The sequence below is a fragment of the Pelobates fuscus genome, chromosome 6, assembly GCF_036172605.1.
Source record: "Pelobates fuscus isolate aPelFus1 chromosome 6, aPelFus1.pri, whole genome shotgun sequence".
Classification (NCBI taxonomy): domain Eukaryota; kingdom Metazoa; phylum Chordata; class Amphibia; order Anura; family Pelobatidae; genus Pelobates; species Pelobates fuscus.
In genome coordinates, this window is record NC_086322.1 from 8,014,538 (window position 1) to 8,038,369 (window position 23,832).

The 23,832-nt window shown below is 35.2% G+C and overlaps 5 non-coding genes across 5 annotated transcripts; all 5 read left to right on the plus strand.

Moving 5' to 3' along the window:
- Positions 1–4,209: 4,209 nt before the first annotated feature.
- TRNAP-UGG (transfer RNA proline (anticodon UGG)) lies at positions 4,210–4,281 on the plus strand. Its single transcript has one exon. It is a non-coding gene; the product is annotated as a tRNA-Pro (tRNA).
- A 6,525-nt stretch (positions 4,282–10,806) lies between these two features.
- Positions 10,807–10,878, plus strand: TRNAP-UGG (transfer RNA proline (anticodon UGG)). The gene has a single exon. It is a non-coding gene; the product is annotated as a tRNA-Pro (tRNA).
- A 1,029-nt stretch (positions 10,879–11,907) lies between these two features.
- On the plus strand, positions 11,908–11,979 carry TRNAP-UGG (transfer RNA proline (anticodon UGG)). Its single transcript has one exon. It is a non-coding gene; the product is annotated as a tRNA-Pro (tRNA).
- Positions 11,980–19,605: 7,626 nt separating this feature from the next.
- On the plus strand, positions 19,606–19,677 carry TRNAP-UGG (transfer RNA proline (anticodon UGG)). The gene has a single exon. It is a non-coding gene; the product is annotated as a tRNA-Pro (tRNA).
- A 1,028-nt stretch (positions 19,678–20,705) lies between these two features.
- TRNAP-UGG (transfer RNA proline (anticodon UGG)) lies at positions 20,706–20,777 on the plus strand. The gene has a single exon. It is a non-coding gene; the product is annotated as a tRNA-Pro (tRNA).
- The last annotated feature ends 3,055 nt before the right edge of the window (positions 20,778–23,832 follow it).

Sequence of the window (23,832 nt, forward strand, 5' to 3'; positions counted from 1 at the left end):
ACCATCAATATATATATTTCCTGGTGCTTCTGATATCACCTTTCAAAGCTAACATCTTATATTAATACAAGTTTAGCTTTTACTTAGAATTGTATGAGAGAAATCATAAAAAATGTGTTGTTTTCATTATCAACCATTTAAAATCAATGGTTTATCGTAAGTCATTAATGCAAGTCCTAACTGCTCAGATGACGCTTTTAAGACTGCAAAGTCTTTCTTAAGACTGCAAAATCTTTGTTAACAACAAACAAAGGGGAAAATAATATATGTTTTGACATACGGAATTCTATTTTTATTCATACTTAGACATGTGCAAATATGTGTTGGAGAGGGTAGGTTTGAATCAAATTCCTTCCAGTACACGCCTGGATGTATCGATGAATAAAACTGTGAAGGTAAATTCAAGGCAGTCGTTACGTTCGGCTGTGGATTCAAGTTATGGAACCAGGCCAACCTCCCCAAACATTATTTTGCACAAGACTATTTATAATTAATTTCTCCTCTGCACATCTTTACTTTATTTTCAACATGGTGATAGCATGCAGAATATGAGAAAGAAAGTTGAATCCTTCATGTGCTTTTCCAACATATATTTGAACCACAAATTTCTCCTAAACCAACAAAGCCCTCATAAACAATTAAGAAATGAATGGAAATTTTAAGTCTTCCCCAGCAATTTGACCAGAAACAGACTCAACTTTGACAACTGTCAATATGATTTATCACCATCGTACATAAACCTCAACTGTTAATTTACCCATACAATGAAAATGATATTGGAAAAACAGATCCTATTGAGGAAATTTAAAATCCTCACTTCAAAACGAAAACTTTGTTTCTATTTTGAGAACACAAACGCTGTCTGGCGCGTTAGTCTGGCAATTTTTTTCCTAAAACCCAACTAAAGTAATGGCTCGTTGGTCCAGGGGTATGATTCTCGCTTTGGGTGCGAGAGGTCCCGGGTTCAAATCCTGGACGAGCCCAAGCAATTGGTGTTTTTCTTTTGAAACACGTAGCTTCCAACTGTGTTTAATATAGTCAGCAAAAATCATTTGTAGCAAAACCCTTCAAGTGCTCCACAGAGAAGATGTTGGCATGCCACCATCAATATATATATTTCCTGGTGCTTCTGATATCACCTTTCAAAGCTAACATCTTATATTAATACAAGTTTAGCTTTTACTTAGAATTGTATGAGAGAAATCATAAAAAATGTGTTGTTTTCATTATCAACCATTTAAAATCAATGGTTTATCGTAAGTCATTAATGCAAGTCCTAACTGCTCAGATGACGCTTTTAAGACTGCAAAGTCTTTCTTAAGACTTCAAAATCTTTGTTAACAACAAACAAAGGGGAAAAAATATATGTTTTGACATACGGAATTCTATTTTTATTCATACTTAGACATGTGCAAATATGTGTTGGAGAGGGTAGGTTTGAATCAAATTCCTTCCAGTACACGCCTGAATGTATCGATGAATAAAACTGTGAAGGTAAATTCAAGGCAGTCGTTACGTTCGGCTGTGGATTCAAGTTATGGAACCAGGCCAACCTCCCCAAACATTATTTTGCACAAGACTATTTATAATTAATTTCTCCTCTGCACATCTTTACTTTATTTTCAACATGGTGATAGCATGCAGAATATGAGAAAGAAAGTTAAATCCTTCATGTGCTTTTCCAACATATATTTGAACCACAAATTTCTCCTAAACCAACAAAGCCCTCATAAACAATTAAGAAATGAATGGACATTTTAAGTCTTCCCCAGCAATTTGACCAGAAACAGACTCAACTTTGACAACTGTCAATATGATTTATCACCATCGTACATAAACCTCAACTGTTAATTTACCCATACAATGAAAATGATATTGGAAAAACAGATCCTATTGAGGAAATTTAAAATCCTCACTTCAAAACGAAAACTTTGTTTCTATTTTGAGAACACAAACGCTGTCTGGCGCGTTAGTCTGGCAATTTTTTTCCTAAAACCCAACTAATGTAATGGCTCATTGGTCTAGGGGTATGATTCTCGCTTTGAGTGCGAGAGGTCCCGGGTTTAAATCCCGGACAAGCCCAAGCAATTGGTGTTTTCTTTTGAAACACGTAGCTTCCAACTGTGTTTAATATAGTAAGCAAAAATCATTTGTAGCAAAACCCTTCAAGTGCTCCACAGAGAAGATGTTGGCATGCCACCATCAATATATATATTTCCTGGTGCTTCTGATATCACCTTTCAAAGCTAACATCTTATATTAATACAAGTTTAGCTTTTACTTAGAATTGTATGAGAGAAATCATAAAAAATGTGTTGTTTTCATTATCAACCATTTAAAATCAATGGTTTATCGTAAGTCATTAATGCAAGTCCTAACTGCTCAGATGACGCTTTTAAGACTGCAAAGTCTTTCTTAAGACTGCAAAATCTTTGTTAACAACAAACAAAGGGGAAAATAATATATGTTTTGACATACGGAATTCTATTTTTATTCATACTTAGACATGTGCAAATATGTGTTGGAGAGGGTAGGTTTGAATCAAATTCCTTCCAGTACACGCCTGGATGTATCGATGAATAAAACTGTGAAGGTAAATTCAAGGCAGTCGTTACGTTCGGCTGTGGATTCAAGTTATGGAACCAGGCCAACCTCCCCAAACATTATTTTGCACAAGACTATTTATAATTAATTTCTCCTCTGCACATCTTTACTTTATTTTCAACATGGTGATAGCATGCAGAATATGAGAAAGAAAGTTGAATCCTTCATGTGCTTTTCCAACATATATTTGAACCACAAATTTCTCCTAAACCAACAAAGCCCTCATAAACAATTAAGAAATGAATGGAAATTTTATGTCTTCCCCAGCAATTTGACCAGAAACAGACTCAACTTTGACAACTGTCAATATGATTTATCACCATCGTACATAAACCTCAACTGTTAATTTACCCATACAATGAAAATGATATTGGAAAAACAGATCCTATTGAGGAAATTTAAAATCCTCACTTCAAAACGAAAACTTTGTTTCTATTTTGAGAACACAAACGCTGTCTGGCGCGTTAGTCTGGCAATTTTTTTCCTAAAACCCAACTAATGTAATGGCTCGTTGGTCTAGGGGTATGATTCTCGCTTTGGGTGCGAGAGGTCCCGGGTTCAAATCCTGGACGAGCCCAAGCAATTGGTGTTTTTCTTTTGAAACACGTAGCTTCCAACTGTGTTTAATATAGTCAGCAAAAATCATTTGTAGCAAAACCCTTCAAGTGCTCCACAGAGAAGATGTTGGCATGTCACCATCAATATATATATTTCCTGGTGCTTCTGATATCACCTTTCAAAGCTAACATCTTATATTAATACAAGTTTAGCTTTTACTTAGAATTGTATGAGAGAAATCATAAAAAATGTGTTGTTTTCATTATCAACCATTTAAAATCAATGGTTTATCGTAAGTCATTAATGCAAGTCCTAACTGCTCAGATGACGCTTTTAAGACTGCAAAGTCTTTCTTAAGACTTCAAAATCTTTGTTAACAACAAACAAAGGGGAAAAAAATATATGTTTTGACATACGGAATTCTATTTTTATTCATACTTAGACATGTGCAAATATGTGTTGGAGAGGGTAGGTTTGAATCAAATTCCTTCCAGTACACGCCTGAATGTATCGATGAATAAAACTGTAAAGGTAAATTCAAGGCAGTCGTTACGTTCGGCTGTGGATTCAAGTTATGGAACCAGGCCAACCTCCCCAAACATTATTTTGCACAAGACTATTTATAATTAATTTCTCCTCTGTACATCTTTACTTTATTTTCAACATGGTGATAGCATGCAGAATATGAGAAAGAAAGTTAAATCCTTCATGTGCTTTTCCAACATATATTTGAACCACAAATTTCTCCTAAACCAACAAAGCCCTCATAAACAATTAAGAAATGAATGGACATTGTAAGTCTTCCCCAGCAATTTGACCAGAAACAGACTCAACTTTGACAACTGTCAATATGATTTATCACCATCGTACATAAACCTCAACTGTTAATTTACCCATACAATGAAAATGATATTGGAAAAACAGATCCTATTGAGGAAATTTAAAATCCTCACTTCAAAACGAAAACTTTGTTTCTATTTTGAGAACACAAACGCTGTCTGGCGCGTTAGTCTGGCAATTTTTTTCCTAAAACCCAACTAATGTAATGGCTCGTTGGTCTAGGGGTATGATTCTCGCTTTGGGTGCGAGAGGTCCCGGGTTCAAATCCCGGACGAGCCCAAGCAATTGGTGTTTTTCTTTTGAAACACGTAGCTTCCAACTGTGTTTAATATAGTCAGCAAAAATCATTTGTAGCAAAACCCTTCAAGTGCTCCACAGAGAAGATGTTGGCATGCCACCATCAATATATATATTTCCTGGTGCTTCTGATATCACCTTTCAAAGCTAACATCTTATATTAATACAAGTTTAGCTTTTACTTAGAATTGTATGAGAGAAATCATAAAAAATGTGTTGTTTTCATTATCAACCATTTAAAATCAATGGTTTATCGTAAGTCATTAATGCAAGTCCTAACTGCTCAGATGACGCTTTTAAGACTGCAAAGTCTTTCTTAAGACTTCAAAATCTTTGTTAACAACAAACAAAGGGGAAAAAATATATGTTTTGACATACGGAATTCTATTTTTATTCATACTTAGACATGTGCAAATATGTGTTGGAGAGGGTAGGTTTGAATCAAATTCCTTCCAGTACACGCCTGAATGTATCGATGAATAAAACTGTAAAGGTAAATTCAAGGCAGTCGTTACGTTCGGCTGTGGATTCAAGTTATGGAACCAGGCCAACCTCCCCAAACATTATTTTGCACAAGACTATTTATAATTAATTTCTCCTCTGCACATCTTTACTTTATTTTCAACATGGTGATAGCATGCAGAATATGAGAAAGAAAGTTAAATCCTTCATGTGCTTTTCCAACATATATTTGAACCACAAATTTCTCCTAAACCAACAAAGCCCTCATAAACAATTAAGAAATGAATGGACATTTTAAGTCTTCCCCAGCAATTTGACCAGAAACAGACTCAACTTTGACAACTGTCAATATGATTTATCACCATCGTACATAAACCTCAACTGTTAATTTACCCATACAATGAAAATTATATTGGAAAAACAGATCCTATTGAGGAAATTTAAAATCCTCACTTCAAAACGAAAACTTTGTTTCTATTTTGAGAACACAAACGCTGTCTGGCGCGTTAGTCTGGCAATTTTTTTCCTAAAACCCAACTAATGTAATGGCTCATTGGTCTAGGGGTATGATTCTCGCTTTGAGTGCGAGAGGTCCCGGGTTTAAATCCCGGACAAGCCCAAGCAATTGGTGTTTTTCTTTTGAAACACGTAGCTTCCAACTGTGTTTAATATAGTAAGCAAAAATCCTTTGTAGCAAAACCCTTCAAGTGCTCCACAGAGAAGATGTTGGCATGCCACCATCAATATATATATTTCCTGGTGCTTCTGATATCACCTTTCAAAGCTAACATCTTATATTAATACAAGTTTAGCTTTTACTTAGAATTGTATGAGAGAAATCATAAAAAATGTGTTGTTTTCATTATCAACCATTTAAAATCAATGGTTTATCGTAAGTCATTAATGCAAGTCCTAACTGCTCAGATGACGCTTTTAAGACTGCAAAGTCTTTCTTAAGACTGCAAAATCTTTGTTAACAACAAACAAAGGGGAAAATAATATATGTTTTGACATACGGAATTCTATTTTTATTCATACTTAGACATGTGCAAATATGTGTTGGAGAGGGTAGGTTTGAATCAAATTCCTTCCAGTACACGCCTGGATGTATCGATGAATAAAACTGTGAAGGTAAATTCAAGGCAGTCGTTACGTTCGGCTGTGGATTCAAGTTATGGAACCAGGCCAACCTCCCCAAACATTATTTTGCACAAGACTATTTATAATTAATTTCTCCTCTGCACATCTTTACTTTATTTTCAACATGGTGATAGCATGCAGAATATGAGAAAGAAAGTTGAATCCTTCATGTGCTTTTCCAACATATATTTGAACCACAAATTTCTCCTAAACCAACAAAGCCCTCATAAACAATTAAGAAATGAATGGAAATTTTAAGTCTTCCCCAGCAATTTGACCAGAAACAGACTCAACTTTGACAACTGTCAATATGATTTATCACCATCGTACATAAACCTCAACTGTTAATTTACCCATACAATGAAAATGATATTGGAAAAACAGATCCTATTGAGGAAATTTAAAATCCTCACTTCAAAACGAAAACTTTGTTTCTATTTTGAGAACACAAACGCTGTCTGGCGCGTTAGTCTGGCAATTTTTTTCCTAAAACCCAACTAATGTAATGGCTCGTTGGTCCAGGGGTATGATTCTCGCTTTGGGTGCGAGAGGTCCCGGGTTCAAATCCTGGACGAGCCCAAGCAATTGGTGTTTTTCTTTTGAAACACGTAGCTTCCAACTGTGTTTAATATAGTCAGCAAAAATCATTTGTAGCAAAACCCTTCAAGTGCTCCACAGAGAAGATGTTGGCATGCCACCATCAATATATATATTTCCTGGTGCTTCTGATATCACCTTTCAAAGCTAACATCTTATATTAATACAAGTTTAGCTTTTACTTAGAATTGTATGAGAGAAATCATAAAAAATGTGTTGTTTTCATTATCAACCATTTAAAATCAATGGTTTATCGTAAGTCATTAATGCAAGTCCTAACTGCTCAGATGACGCTTTTAAGACTGCAAAGTCTTTCTTAAGACTTCAAAATCTTTGTTAACAACAAACAAAGGGGAAAAAATATATGGTTTGACATACGGAATTCTATTTTTATTCATACTTAGACATGTGCAAATATGTGTTGGAGAGGGTAGGTTTGAATCAAATTCCTTCCAGTACACGCCTGAATGTATCGATGAATAAAACTGTAAAGGTAAATTCAAGGCAGTCGTTACGTTCGGCTGTGGATTCAAGTTATGGAACCAGGCCAACCTCCCCAAACATTATTTTGCACAAGACTATTTATAATTAATTTCTCCTCTGCACATCTTTACTTTATTTTCAACATGGTGATAGCATGCAGAATATGAGAAAGAAAGTTAAATCCTTCATGTGCTTTTCCAACATATATTTGAACCACAAATTTCTCCTAAACCAACAAAGCCCTCATAAACAATTAAGAAATGAATGGACATTTTAAGTCTTCCCCAGCAATTTGACCAGAAACAGACTCAACTTTGACAACTGTCAATATGATTTATCACCATCGTACATAAACCTCAACTGTTAATTTACCCATACAATGAAAATGATATTGGAAAAACAGATCCTATTGAGGAAATTTAAAATCCTCACTTCAAAACGAAAACTTTGTTTCTATTTTGAGAACACAAACGCTGTCTGGCGCGTTAGTCTGGCAATTTTTTTCCTAAAACCCAACTAATGTAATGGCTCATTGGTCTAGGGGTATGATTCTCGCTTTGAGTGCGAGAGGTCCCGGGTTTAAATCCCGGACAAGCCCAAGCAATTGGTGTTTTTCTTTTGAAACACGTAGCTTCCAACTGTGTTTAATATAGTAAGCAAAAATCCTTTGTAGCAAAACCCTTCAAGTGCTCCACAGAGAAGATGTTGGCATGCCACCATCAATATATATATTTCCTGGTGCTTCTGATATCACCTTTCAAAGCTAACATCTTATATTAATACAAGTTTAGCTTTTACTTAGAATTGTATGAGAGAAATCATAAAAAATGTGTTGTTTTCATTATCAACCATTTAAAATCAATGGTTTATCGTAAGTCATTAATGCAAGTCCTAACTGCTCAGATGACGCTTTTAAGACTGCAAAGTCTTTCTTAAGACTGCAAAATCTTTGTTAACAACAAACAAAGGGGAAAATAATATATGTTTTGACATACGGAATTCTATTTTTATTCATACTTAGACATGTGCAAATATGTGTTGGAGAGGGTAGGTTTGAATCAAATTCCTTCCAGTACACGCCTGGATGTATCGATGAATAAAACTGTGAAGGTAAATTCAAGGCAGTCGTTACGTTCGGCTGTGGATTCAAGTTATGGAACCAGGCCAACCTCCCCAAACATTATTTTGCACAAGACTATTTATAATTAATTTCTCCTCTGTACATCTTTACTTTATTTTCAACATGGTGATAGCATGCAGAATATGAGAAAGAAAGTTGAATCCTTCATGTGCTTTTCCAACATATATTTGAACCACAAATTTCTCCTAAACCAACAAAGCCCTCATTAACAATTAAGAAATGAATGGAAATTTTAAGTCTTCCCCAGCAATTTGACCAGAAACAGACTCAACTTTGACAACTGTCAATATGATTTATCACCATCGTACATAAACCTCAACTGTTAATTTACCCATACAATGAAAATGATATTGGAAAAACAGATCCTATTGAGGAAATTTAAAATCCTCACTTCAAAACGAAAACTTTGTTTCTATTTTGAGAACACAAACGCTGTCTGGCGCGTTAGTCTGGCAATTTTTTTCCTAAAACCCAACTAATGTAATGGCTCGTTGGTCCAGGGGTATGATTCTCGCTTTGGGTGCGAGAGGTCCCGGGTTCAAATCCTGGACGAGCCCAAGCAATTGGTGTTTTTCTTTTGAAACACGTAGCTTCCAACTGTGTTTAATATAGTCAGCAAAAATCATTTGTAGCAAAACCCTTCAAGTGCTCCACAGAGAAGATGTTGGCATGCCACCATCAATATATATATTTCCTGGTGCTTCTGATATCACCTTTCAAAGCTAACATCTTATATTAATACAAGTTTAGCTTTTACTTAGAATTGTATGAGAGAAATCATAAAAAATGTGTTGTTTTCATTATCAACCATTTAAAATCAATGGTTTATCGTAAGTCATTAATGCAAGTCCTAACTGCTCAGATGACGCTTTTAAGACTGCAAAGTCTTTCTTAAGACTTCAAAATCTTTGTTAACAACAAACAAAGGGGAAAAAATATATGTTTTGACATACGGAATTCTATTTTTATTCATACTTAGACATGTGCAAATATGTGTTGGAGAGGGTAGGTTTGAATCAAATTCCTTCCAGTACACGCCTGAATGTATCGATGAATAAAACTGTAAAGGTAAATTCAAGGCAGTCGTTACGTTCGGCTGTGGATTCAAGTTATGGAACCAGGCCAACCTCCCCAAACATTATTTTGCACAAGACTATTTATAATTAATTTCTCCTCTGCACATCTTTACTTTATTTTCAACATGGTGATAGCATGCAGAATATGAGAAAGAAAGTTAAATCCTTCATGTGCTTTTCCAACATATATTTGAACCACACATTTCTCCTAAACCAACAAAGCCCTCATAAACAATTAAGAAATGAATGGACATTTTAAGTCTTCCCCAGCAATTTGACCAGAAACAGACTCAACTTTGACAACTGTCAATATGATTTATCACCATCGTACATAAACCTCAACTGTTAATTTACCCATACAATGAAAATGATATTGGAAAAACAGATCCTATTGAGGAAATTTAAAATCCTCACTTCAAAACGAAAACTTTGTTTCTATTTTGAGAACACAAACGCTGTCTGGCGCGTTAGTCTGGCAATTTTTTTCCTAAAACCCAACTAATGTAATGGCTCATTGGTCTAGGGGTATGATTCTCGCTTTGAGTGCGAGAGGTCCCGGGTTTAAATCCCGGACAAGCCCAAGCAATTGGTGTTTTTCTTTTGAAACACGTAGCTTCCAACTGTGTTTAATATAGTAAGCAAAAATCATTTGTAGCAAAACCCTTCAAGTGCTCCACAGAGAAGATGTTGGCATGCCACCATCAATATATATATTTCCTGGTGCTTCTGATATCACCTTTCAAAGCTAACATCTTATATTAATACAAGTTTAGCTTTTACTTAGAATTGTATGAGAGAAATCATAAAAAATGTGTTGTTTTCATTATCAACCATTTAAAATCAATGGTTTATCGTAAGTCATTAATGCAAGTCCTAACTGCTCAGATGACGCTTTTAAGACTGCAAAGTCTTTCTTAAGACTGCAAAATCTTTGTTAACAACAAACAAAGGGGAAAATAATATATGTTTTGACATACGGAATTCTATTTTTATTCATACTTAGACATGTGCAAATATGTGTTGGAGAGGGTAGGTTTGAATCAAATTCCTTCCAGTACACGCCTGGATGTATCGATGAATAAAACTGTGAAGGTAAATTCAAGGCAGTCGTTACGTTCGGCTGTGGATTCAAGTTATGGAACCAGGCCAACCTCCCCAAACATTATTTTGCACAAGACTATTTATAATTAATTTCTCCTCTGCACATCTTTACTTTATTTTCAACATGGTGATAGCATGCAGAATATGAGAAAGAAAGTTGAATCCTTCATGTGCTTTTCCAACATATATTTGAACCACAAATTTCTCCTAAACCAACAAAGCCCTCATAAACAATTAAGAAATGAATGGAAATTTTATGTCTTCCCCAGCAATTTGACCAGAAACAGACTCAACTTTGACAACTGTCAATATGATTTATCACCATCGTACATAAACCTCAACTGTTAATTTACCCATACAATGAAAATGATATTGGAAAAACAGATCCTATTGAGGAAATTTAAAATCCTCACTTCAAAACGAAAACTTTGTTTCTATTTTGAGAACACAAACGCTGTCTGGCGCGTTAGTCTGGCAATTTTTTTCCTAAAACCCAACTAATGTAATGGCTCGTTGGTCTAGGGGTATGATTCTCGCTTTGGGTGCGAGAGGTCCCGGGTTCAAATCCCGGACGAGCCCAAGCAATTGGTGTTTTTCTTTTGAAACACGTAGCTTCCAACTGTGTTTAATATAGTCAGCAAAAATCATTTGTAGCAAAACCCTTCAAGTGCTCCACAGAGAAGATGTTGGCATGCCACCATCAATATATATATATTTCCTGGTGCTTCTGATATCACCTTTCAAAGCTAACATCTTATATTAATACAAGTTTAGCTTTTACTTAGAATTGTATGAGAGAAATCATAAAAAATGTGTTGTTTTCATTATCAACCATTTAAAATCAATGGTTTATCGTAAGTCATTAATGCAAGTCCTAACTGCTCAGATGACGCTTTTAAGACTGCAAAGTCTTTCTTAAGACTTCAAAATCTTTGTTAACAACAAACAAAGGGGAAAAAATATATGTTTTGACATACGGAATTCTATTTTTATTCATACTTAGACATGTGCAAATATGTGTTGGAGAGGGTAGGTTTGAATCAAATTCCTTCCAGTACACGCCTGAATGTATCGATGAATAAAACTGTAAAGGTAAATTCAAGGCAGTCGTTACGTTCGGCTGTGGATTCAAGTTATGGAACCAGGCCAACCTCCCCAAACATTATTTTGCACAAGACTATTTATAATTAATTTCTCCTCTGTACATCTTTACTTTATTTTCAACATGGTGATAGCATGCAGAATATGAGAAAGAAAGTTAAATCCTTCATGTGCTTTTCCAACATATATTTGAACCACAAATTTCTCCTAAACCAACAAAGCCCTCATAAACAATTAAGAAATGAATGGACATTGTAAGTCTTCCCCAGCAATTTGACCAGAAACAGACTCAACTTTGACAACTGTCAATATGATTTATCACCATCGTACATAAACCTCAACTGTTAATTTACCCATACAATGAAAATGATATTGGAAAAACAGATCCTATTGAGGAAATTTAAAATCCTCACTTCAAAACGAAAACTTTGTTTCTATTTTGAGAACACAAACGCTGTCTGGCGCGTTAGTCTGGCAATTTTTTTCCTAAAACCCAACTAATGTAATGGCTCGTTGGTCTAGGGGTATGATTCTCGCTTTGGGTGCGAGAGGTCCCGGGTTCAAATCCCGGACGAGCCCAAGCAATTGGTGTTTTTCTTTTGAAACACGTAGCTTCCAACTGTGTTTAATATAGTCAGCAAAAATCATTTGTAGCAAAACCCTTCAAGTGCTCCACAGAGAAGATGTTGGCATGCCACCATCAATATATATATTTCCTGGTGCTTCTGATATCACCTTTCAAAGCTAACATCTTATATTAATACAAGTTTAGCTTTTACTTAGAATTGTATGAGAGAAATCATAAAAAATGTGTTGTTTTCATTATCAACCATTTAAAATCAATGGTTTATCGTAAGTCATTAATGCAAGTCCTAACTGCTCAGATGACGCTTTTAAGACTGCAAAGTCTTTCTTAAGACTTCAAAATCTTTGTTAACAACAAACAAAGGGGAAAAAATATATGTTTTGACATACGGAATTCTATTTTTATTCATACTTAGACATGTGCAAATATGTGTTGGAGAGGGTAGGTTTGAATCAAATTCCTTCCAGTACACGCCTGAATGTATCGATGAATAAAACTGTAAAGGTAAATTCAAGGCAGTCGTTACGTTCGGCTGTGGATTCAAGTTATGGAACCAGGCCAACCTCCCCAAACATTATTTTGCACAAGACTATTTATAATTAATTTCTCCTCTGCACATCTTTACTTTATTTTCAACATGGTGATAGCATGCAGAATATGAGAAAGAAAGTTCAATCCTTCATGTGCTTTTCCAACATATATTTGAACCACAAATTTCTCCTAAACCAACAAAGCCCTCATAAACAATTAAGAAATGAATGGACATTTTAAGTCTTCCCCAGCAATTTGACCAGAAACAGACTCAACTTTGACAACTGTCAATATGATTTATCACCATCGTACATAAACCTCAACTGTTAATTTACCCATACAATGAAAATGATATTGGAAAAACAGATCCTATTGAGGAAATTTAAAATCCTCACTTCAAAACGAAAACTTTGTTTCTATTTTGAGAACACAAACGCTTTCTGGCGCGTTAGTCTGGCAATTTTTTTCCTAAAACCCAACTAATGTAATGGCTCATTGGTCTAGGGGTATGATTCTCGCTTTGAGTGCGAGAGGTCCCGGGTTTAAATCCCGGACAAGCCCAAGCAATTGGTGTTTTTCTTTTGAAACACGTAGCTTCCAACTGTGTTTAATATAGTAAGCAAAAATCCTTTGTAGCAAAACCCTTCAAGTGCTCCACAGAGAAGATGTTGGCATGCCACCATCAATATATATATTTCCTGGTGCTTCTGATATCACCTTTCAAAGCTAACATCTTATATTAATACAAGTTTAGCTTTTACTTAGAATTGTATGAGAGAAATCATAAAAAATGTGTTGTTTTCATTATCAACCATTTAAAATCAATGGTTTATCGTAAGTCATTAATGCAAGTCCTAACTGCTCAGATGACGCTTTTAAGACTGCAAAGTCTTTCTTAAGACTGCAAAATCTTTGTTAACAACAAACAAAGGGGAAAATAATATATGTTTTGACATACGGAATTCTATTTTTATTCATACTTAGACATGTGCAAATATGTGTTGGAGAGGGTAGGTTTGAATCAAATTCCTTCCAGTACACGCCTGGATGTATCGATGAATAAAACTGTGAAGGTAAATTCAAGGCAGTCGTTACGTTCGGCTGTGGATTCAAGTTATGGAACCAGGCCAACCTCCCCAAACATTATTTTGCACAAGACTATTTATAATTAATTTCTCCTCTGCACATCTTTACTTTATTTTCAACATGGTGATAGCATGCAGAATATGAGAAAGAAAGTTGAATCCTTCATGTGCTTTTCCAACATATATTTGAACCACAAATTTCTCCTAAACCAACAAAGCCCTCATAAACAATTAAGAAATGAATGGAAATTTTAAGTCTTCCCCAGCAATTTGACCAGAAACAGACTCAACTTTGACAACTGTCAATATGATTTATCACCATCGTACATAAACCTCAACTGTTAATTTACCCATACAATGAAAATGATATTGGAAAAACAGATCCTATTGAGGAAATTTAAAATCCTCACTTCAAAACGAAAACTTTGTTTCTATTTTGAGAACACAAACGCTGTCTGGCGCGTTAGTCTGGCAATTTTTTTCCTAAAACCCAACTAATGTAATGGCTCGTTGGTCCAGGGGTATGATTCTCGCTTTGGGTGCGAGAGGTCCCGGGTTCAAATCCTGGACGAGCCCAAGCAATTGGTGTTTTTCTTTTGAAACACGTAGCTTCCAACTGTGTTTAATATAGTAAGCAAAAATCCTTTGTAGCAAAACCCTTCAAGTGCTCCACAGAGAAGATGTTGGCATGCCACCATCAATATATATATTTCCTGGTGCTTCTGATATCACCTTTCAAAGCTAACATCTTATATTAATACAAGTTTAGCTTTTACTTAGAATTGTATGAGAGAAATCATAAAAAATGTGTTGTTTTCATTATCAACCATTTAAAATCAATGGTTTATCGTAAGTCATTAATGCAAGTCCTAACTGCTCAGATGACGCTTTTAAGACTGCAAAGTCTTTCTTAAGACTGCAAAATCTTTGTTAACAACAAACAAAGGGGAAAATAATATATGTTTTGACATACGGAATTCTATTTTTATTCATACTTAGACATGTGCAAATATGTGTTGGAGAGGGTAGGTTTGAATCAAATTCCTTCCAGTACACGCCTGGATGTATCGATGAATAAAACTGTGAAGGTAAATTCAAGGCAGTCGTTACGTTCGGCTGTGGATTCAAGTTATGGAACCAGGCCAACCTCCCCAAACATTATTTTGCACAAGACTATTTATAATTAATTTCTCCTCTGTACATCTTTACTTTATTTTCAACATGGTGATAGCATGCAGAATATGAGAAAGAAAGTTGAATCCTTCATGTGCTTTTCCAACATATATTTGAACCACAAATTTCTCCTAAACCAACAAAGCCCTCATTAACAATTAAGAAATGAATGGAAATTTTAAGTCTTCCCCAGCAATTTGACCAGAAACAGACTCAACTTTGACAACTGTCAATATGATTTATCACCATCGTACATAAACCTCAACTGTTAATTTACCCATACAATGAAAATGATATTGGAAAAACAGATCCTATTGAGGAAATTTAAAATCCTCACTTCAAAACGAAAACTTTGTTTCTATTTTGAGAACACAAACGCTGTCTGGCGCGTTAGTCTGGCAATTTTTTTCCTAAAACCCAACTAATGTAATGGCTCGTTGGTCCAGGGGTATGATTCTCGCTTTGGGTGCGAGAGGTCCCGGGTTCAAATCCTGGACGAGCCCAAGCAATTGGTGTTTTTCTTTTGAAACACGTAGCTTCCAACTGTGTTTAATATAGTCAGCAAAAATCATTTGTAGCAAAACCCTTCAAGTGCTCCACAGAGAAGATGTTGGCATGCCACCATCAATATATATATTTCCTGGTGCTTCTGATATCACCTTTCAAAGCTAACATCTTATATTAATACAAGTTTAGCTTTTACTTAGAATTGTATGAGAGAAATCATAAAAAATGTGTTGTTTTCATTATCAACCATTTAAAATCAATGGTTTATCGTAAGTCATTAATGCAAGTCCTAACTGCTCAGATGACGCTTTTAAGACTGCAAAGTCTTTCTTAAGACTTCAAAATCTTTGTTAACAACAAACAAAGGGGAAAAAATATATGTTTTGACATACGGAATTCTATTTTTATTCATACTTAGACATGTGCAAATATGTGTTGGAGAGGGTAGGTTTGAATCAAATTCCTTCCAGTACACGCCTGAATGTATCGATGAATAAAACTGTAAAGGTAAATTCAAGGCAGTCGTTACGTTCGGCTGTGGATTCAAGTTATGGAACCAGGCCAACCTCCCCAAACATTATTTTGCACAAGACTATTTATAATTAATTTCTCCTCTGCACATCTTTACTTTATTTTCAACATGGTGATAGCATGCAGAATATGAGAAAGAAAGTTAAATCCTTCATGTGCTTTTCCAACATATATTTGAACCACACATTTCTCCTAAACCAACAAAGCCCTCATAAACAATTAAGAAATGAATGGACATTTTAAGTCTTCCCCAGCAATTTGACCAGAAACAGACTCAACTTTGACAACTGTCAATATGATTTATCACCATCGTACATAAACCTCAACTGTTAATTTACCCATACAATGAAAATGATATTGGAAAAACAGATCCTATTGAGGAAATTTAAAATCCTCACTTCAAAACGAAAACTTTGTTTCTATTTTGAGAACACAAACGCTGTCTGGCGCGTTAGTCTGGCAATTTTTTTCCTAAAACCCAACTAATGTAATGGCTCATTGGTCTAGGGGTATGATTCTCGCTTTGAGTGCGAGAGGTCCCGGGTTTAAATCCCGGACAAGCCCAAGCAATTGGTGTTTTTCTTTTGAAACACGTAGCTTCCAACTGTGTTTAATATAGTAAGCAAAAATCATTTGTAGCAAAACCCTTCAAGTGCTCCACAGAGAAGATGTTGGCATGCCACCATCAATATATATATTTCCTGGTGCTTCTGATATCACCTTTCAAAGCTAACATCTTATATTAATACAAGTTTAGCTTTTACTTAGAATTGTATGAGAGAAATCATAAAAAATGTGTTGTTTTCATTATCAACCATTTAAAATCAATGGTTTATCGTAAGTCATTAATGCAAGTCCTAACTGCTCAGATGACGCTTTTAAGACTGCAAAGTCTTTCTTAAGACTGCAAAATCTTTGTTAACAACAAACAAAGGGGAAAATAATATATGTTTTGACATACGGAATTCTATTTTTATTCATACTTAGACATGTGCAAATATGTGTTGGAGAGGGTAGGTTTGAATCAAATTCCTTCCAGTACACGCCTGAATGTATCGATGAATAAAATTGTAAAGGTAAATTCAAGGCAGTCGTTACGTTCGGCTGTGGATTCAAGTTATGGAACCAGGCCAACCTCCCCAAACATTATTTTGCACAAGACTATTTATAATTAATTTCTCCTCTGCACATCTTTACTTTATTTTCAACATGGTGATAGCATGCAGAATATGAGAAAGAAAGTTAAATCCTTCATGTGCTTTTCCAACATATATTTGAACCACAAATTTCTCCTAAACCAACAAAGCCCTCATAAACAATTAAGAAATGAATGGACATTTTAAGTCTTCCCCAGCAATTTGACCAGAAACAGACTCAACTTTGACAACTGTCAATATGATTTATCACCATCGTACATAAACCTCAACTGTTAATTTACCCATACAATGAAAATGATATTGGAAAAACAGATCCTATTGAGGAAATTTAAAATCCTCACTTCAAAACGAAAACTTTGTTTCTATTTTGAGAACACAAACGCTGTCTGGCGCGTTAGTCTGGCAATTTTTTTCCTAAAACCCAACTAATGTAATGGCTCGTTGGTCTAGGGGTATGATTCTCGCTTTGGGTGCGAGAGGTCCCGGGTTTAAATCCCGGACAAGCCCAAGCAATTGGTGTTTTTCTTTTGAAACACGTAGCTTCCAACTGTGTTTAATATAGTCAGCAAAAATCATTTGTAGCAAAACCCTTCAAGTGCTCCACAGAGAAGATGTTGGCATGCCACCATCAATATATATATTTCCTGGTGCTTCTGATATCACCTTTCAAAGCTAACATCTTATATTAATACAAGTTTAGCTTTTACTTAGAATTGTATGAGAGAAATCATAAAAAATGTGTTGTTTTCATTATCAACCATTTAAAATCAATGGTTTATCGTAAGTCATTAATGCAAGTCCTAACTGCTCAGATGACACTTTTAAGACTGCAAAGTCTTTCTTAAGACTGCAAAATCTTTGTTAACAACAAACAAAGGGGAAAAAAATATATGTTTTGACATACGGAATTCTATTTTTATTCATACTTAGACATGTGCAAATATGTGTTGGAGAGGGTAGGTTTGAATCAAATTCCTTCCAGTACACGCCTGAATGTATCGATGAATAAAAATGTGAAGGTAAATTCAAGGCAGTCGTTACGTTCGGCTGTGGATTCAAGTTATGGAACCAGGCCAACCTCCCCAAACATTATTTTGCACAAGACTATTTATAATTAATTTCTCCTCTGCACATCTTTACTTTATTTTCAACATGGTGATAGCATGCAGAATATGAGAAAGAAAGTTGAATCCTTCATGTGCTTTTCCAACATATATTTGAACCACAAATTTCTCCTAAACCAACAAAGCCCTCATAAACAATTAAGAAATGAATGGACATTTTAAGTCTTCCCCAGCAATTTGACCAGAAACAGACTCAACTTTGACAACTGTCAATATGATTTATCACCATCGTACATAAACCTCAACTGTTAATTTACCCATACAATGAAAATGATATTGGAAAAACAGATCCTATTGAGGAAATTTAAAATCCTCACTTCAAAACGAAAACTTTGTTTCTATTTTGAGAACACAAACGCTGTCTGGCGCGTTAGTCTGGCAATTTTTTTCCTAAAACCCAACTAATGTAATGGCTCGTTGGTCTAGGGGTATGATTCTCGCTTTGGGTGCGAGAGGTCCCGGGTTTAAATCCCGGACAAGCCCAAGCAATTGGTGTTTTTCTTTTGAAACACGTAGCTTCCAACTGTGTTTAATATAGTCAGCAAAAATCATTTGTAGCAAAACCCTTCAAGTGCTCCACAGAGAAGATGTTGGCATGCCACCATCAATATATATATTTCCTGGTGCTTCTGATATCACCTTTCAAAGCTAACATCTTATATTAATACAAGTTTAGCTTTTACTTAGAATTGTATGAGAGAAATCATAAAAAATGTGTTGTTTTCATTATCAACCATTTAAAATCAATGGTTTATCGTAAGTCATTAATGCAAGTCCTAACTGCTCAGATGACGCTTTTAAGACTGCAAAGTCTTTCTTAAGACTGCAAAATCTTTGTTAACAACAAACAAAGGGGAAAAAAATATATGTTTTGACATACGGAATTCTATTTTTATTCATACTTAGACATGTGCAAATATGTGTTGGAGAGGGTAGGTTTGAATCAAATTCCTTCCAGTACACGCCTGAATGTATCGATGAATAAAACTGTAAAGGTAAATTCAAGGCAGTCATTACGTTCGGCTGTGGATTCAAGTTATGGAACCAGGCCAACCTCCCCAAACATTATTTTGCACAAGACTATTTATAATTAATTTCTCCTCTGCACATCTTTACTTTATTTTCAACATGGTGATAGCATGCAGAATATGAGAAAGAAAGTTAAATCCTTCATGTGCTTTTCCAACATATATTTGAACCACAAATTTCTCCTAAACCAACAAAGCCCTCATAAACAATTAAGAAATGAATGGACATTTTAAGTCTTCCCCAGCAATTTGACCAGAAACAGACTCAACTTTGACAACTGTCAATATGATTTATCACCATCGTACATAAACCTCAACTGTTAATTTACCCATACAATGAAAATGATATTGGAAAAACAGATCCTATTGAGGAAATTTAAAATCCTCACTTCAAAACGAAAACTTTGTTTCTATTTTGAGAACACAAACGCTGTCTGGCGCGTTAGTCTGGCAATTTTTTTCCTAAAACCCAACTAATGTAATGGCTCGTTGGTCTAGGGGTATGATTCTCGCTTTGGATGCGAGAGGTCCCGGGTTCAAATCCCGGACGAGCCCAAGCAATTGGTGTTTTTCTTTTGAAACACGTAGCTTCCAACTGTGTTTAATATAGTCAGCAAAAATCATTTGTAGCAAAACCCTTCAAGTGCTCCACAGAGAAGATGTTGGCATGCCACCATCAATATATATATTTCCTGGTGCTTCTGATATCACCTTTCAAAGCTAACATCTTATATTAATACAAGTTTAGCTTTTACTTAGAATTGTATGAGAGAAATCATAAAAAATGTGTTGTTTTCATTATCAACCATTTAAAATCAATGGTTTATCGTAAGTCATTAATGCAAGTCCTAACTGCTCAGATGACGCTTTTAAGACTGCAAAGTCTTTCTTAAGACTGCAAAATCTTTGTTAACAACAAACAAAGGGGAAAAAAATATATGTTTTGACATACGGAATTCTATTTTTATTCATACTTAGACATGTGCAAATATGTGTTGGAGAGGGTAGGTTTGAATCAAATTCCTTCCAGTACACGCCTGAATGTATCGATGAATAAAACTGTGAAGGTAAATTCAAGGCAGTCGTTACGTTCGGCTGTGGATTCAAGTTATGGAACCAGGCCAACCTCCCCAAACATTATTTTGCACAAGACTATTTATAATTAATTTCTCCTCTGCACATCTTTACTTTATTTTCAACATGGTGATAGCATGCAGAATATGAGAAAGAAAGTTGAATCCTTCATGTGCTTTTCCAACATATATTTGAACCACAAATTTCTCCTAAACCAACAAAGCCCTCATAAACAATTAAGAAATGAATGGACATTTTAAGTCTTCCCCAGCAATTTGACCAGAAACAGACTCAACTTTGACAACTGTCAATATGATTTATCACCATCGTACATAAACCTCAACTGTTAATTTACCCATACAATGAAAATGATATTGGAAAAACAGATCCTATTGAGGAAATTTAAAATCCTCACTTCAAAACGAAAACTTTGTTTCTATTTTGAGAACACAAACGCTGTCTGGCGCGTTAGTCTGGCAATTTTTTTCCTAAAACCCAACTAATGTAATGGCTCGTTGGTCTAGGGGTATGATTCTCGCTTTGGGTGCGAGAGGTCCCGGGTTCAAATCCCGGACGAGCCCAAGCAATTGGTGTTTTTCTTTTGAAACACGTAGCTTCCAACTGTGTTTAATATAGTCAGCAAAAATCATTTGTAGCAAAACCCTTCAAGTGCTCCACAGAGAAGATGTTGGCATGCCACCATCAATATATATATTTCCTGGTGCTTCTGATATCACCTTTCAAAGCTAACATCTTATATTAATACAAGTTTAGCTTTTACTTAGAATTGTATGAGAGAAATCATAAAAAATGTGTTGTTTTCATTATCAACCATTTAAAATCAATGGTTTATCGTAAGTCATTAATGCAAGTCCTAACTGCTCAGATGACGCTTTTAAGACTGCAAAGTCTTTCTTAAGACTGCAAAATCTTTGTTAACAACAAACAAAGGGGAAAAAAATATATGTTTTGACATACGGAATTCTATTTTTATTCATACTTAGACATGTGCAAATATGTGTTGGAGAGGGTAGGTTTGAATCAAATTCCTTCCAGTACACGCCTGAATGTATCGATGAATAAAACTGTGAAGGTAAATTCAAGGCAGTCGTTACGTTCGGCTGTGGATTCAAGTTATGGAACCAGGCCAACCTCCCCAAACATTATTTTGCACAAGACTATTTATAATTAATTTCTCCTCTGCACATCTTTACTTTATTTTGAACATGGTGATAGCATGCAGAATATGAGAAAGAAAGTTGAATCCTTCATGTGCTTTTCCAACATATATTTGAACCACAAATTTCTCCTAAACCAACAAAGCCCTCATAAACAATTAAGAAATGAATGGACATTTTAAGTCTTCCCCAGCAATTTGACCAGAAACAGACTCAACTTTGACAACTGTCAATATGATTTATCACCATCGTACATAAACCTCAACTGTTAATTTACCCATACAATGAAAATGATATTGGAAAAACAGATCCTATTGAGGAAATTTAAAATCCTCACTTCAAAACGAAAACTTTGTTTCTATTTTGAGAACACAAACGCTGTCTGGCGCGTTAGTCTGGCAATTTTTTTCCTAAAACCCAACTAATGTAATGGCTCGTTGGTCTAGGGGTATGATTCTCGCTTTGGGTGCGAGAGGTCCCGGGTTTAAATCCCGGACAAGCCCAAGCAATTGGTGTTTTTCTTTTGAAACACGTAGCTTCCAACTGTGTTTAATATAGTCAGCAAAAATCATTTGTAGCAAAACCCTTCAAGTGCTCCACAGAGAAGATGTTGGCATGCCACCATCAATATATATATTTCCTGGTGCTTCTGATATCACCTTTCAAAGCTAACATCTTATATTAATACAAGTTTAGCTTTTACTTAGAATTGTATGAGAGAAATCATAAAAAATGTGTTGTTTTCATTATCAACCATTTAAAATCAATGGTTTATCGTAAGTCATTAATGCAAGTCCTAACTGCTCAGATGACGCTTTTAAGACTGCAAAGTCTTTCTTAAGACTGCAAAATCTTTGTTAACAACAAACAAAGGGGAAAAAAATATATGTTTTGACATACGGAATTCTATTTTTATTCATACTTAGACATGTGCAAATATGTGTTGGAGAGGGTAGGTTTGAATCAAATTCCTTCCAGTACACGCCTGAATGTATCGATGAATAAAACTGTAAAGGTAAATTCAAGGCAGTCGTTACGTTCGGCTGTGGATTCAAGTTATGGAACCAGGCCAACCTCCCCAAACATTATTTTGCACAAGACTATTTATAATTAATTTCTCCTCTGCACATCTTTACTTTATTTTCAACATGGTGATAGCATGCAGAATATGAGAAAGAAAGTTGAATCCTTCATGTGCTTTTCCAACATATATTTGAACCTCAAATTTCTCCTAAACCAACAAAGCCCTCATAAACAATTAAGAAATGAATGGACATTTTAAGTCTTCCCCAGCAATTTGACCAGAAACAGACTCAACTTTGACAACTGTCAATATGATTTATCACCATCGTACATAAACCTCAACTGTTAATTTACCCATACAATGAAAATGATATTGGAAAAACAGATCCTATTGAGGAAATTTAAAATCCTCACTTCAAAACGAAAACTTTGTTTCTATTTTGAGAACACAAACGCTGTCTGGCGCGTTAGTCTGGCAATTTTTTTCCTAAAACCCAACTAATGTAATGGCTCGTTGGTCTAGGGGTATGATTCTCGCTTTGGGTGCGAGAGGTCCCGGGTTTAAATCCCGGACGAGCCCAAGCAATTGGTGTTTTTCTTTTGAAACACGTAGCTTCCAACTGTGTTTAATATAGTCAGCAAAAATCATTTGTAGCAAAACCCTTCAAGTGCTCCACAGAGAAGATGTTGGCATGCCACCATCAATATATATATTTCCTGGTGCTTCTGATATCACCTTTCAAAGCTAACATCTTATATTAATACAAGTTTAGCTTTTACTTAGAATTGTATGAGAGAAATCATAAAAAATGTGTTGTTTTCATTATCAACCATTTAAAATCAATGGTTTATCGTAAGTCATTAATGCAAGTCCTAACTGCTCAGATGACGCTTTTAAGACTGCAAAGTCTTTCTTAAGACTGCAAAATCTTTGTTAACAACAAACAAAGGGGAAAAAAATATATGTTTTGACATACGGAATTCTATTTTTATTCATACTTAGACATGTGCAAATATGTGTTGGAGAGGGTAGGTTTGAATCAAATTCCTTCCAGTACACGCCTGAATGTATCGATGAATAAAACTGTAAAGGTAAATTCAAGGCAGTCGTTACGTTCGGCTGTGGATTCAAGTTATGGAACCAGGCCAACCTCCCCAAACATTATTTTGCACAAGACTATTTATAATTAATTTCTCCTCTGCACATCTTTACTTTATTTTCAACATGGTGATAGCATGCAGAATATGAGAAAGAAAGTTGAATCCTTCATGTGCTTTTCCAACATATATTTGAACCACAAATTTCTCCTAAACCAACAAAGCCCTCATAAACAATTAAGAAATGAATGGACATTTTAAGTCTTCCCCAGCAATTTGACCAGAAACAGACTCAACTTTGACAACTGTCAATATGATTTATCACCATCGTACATAA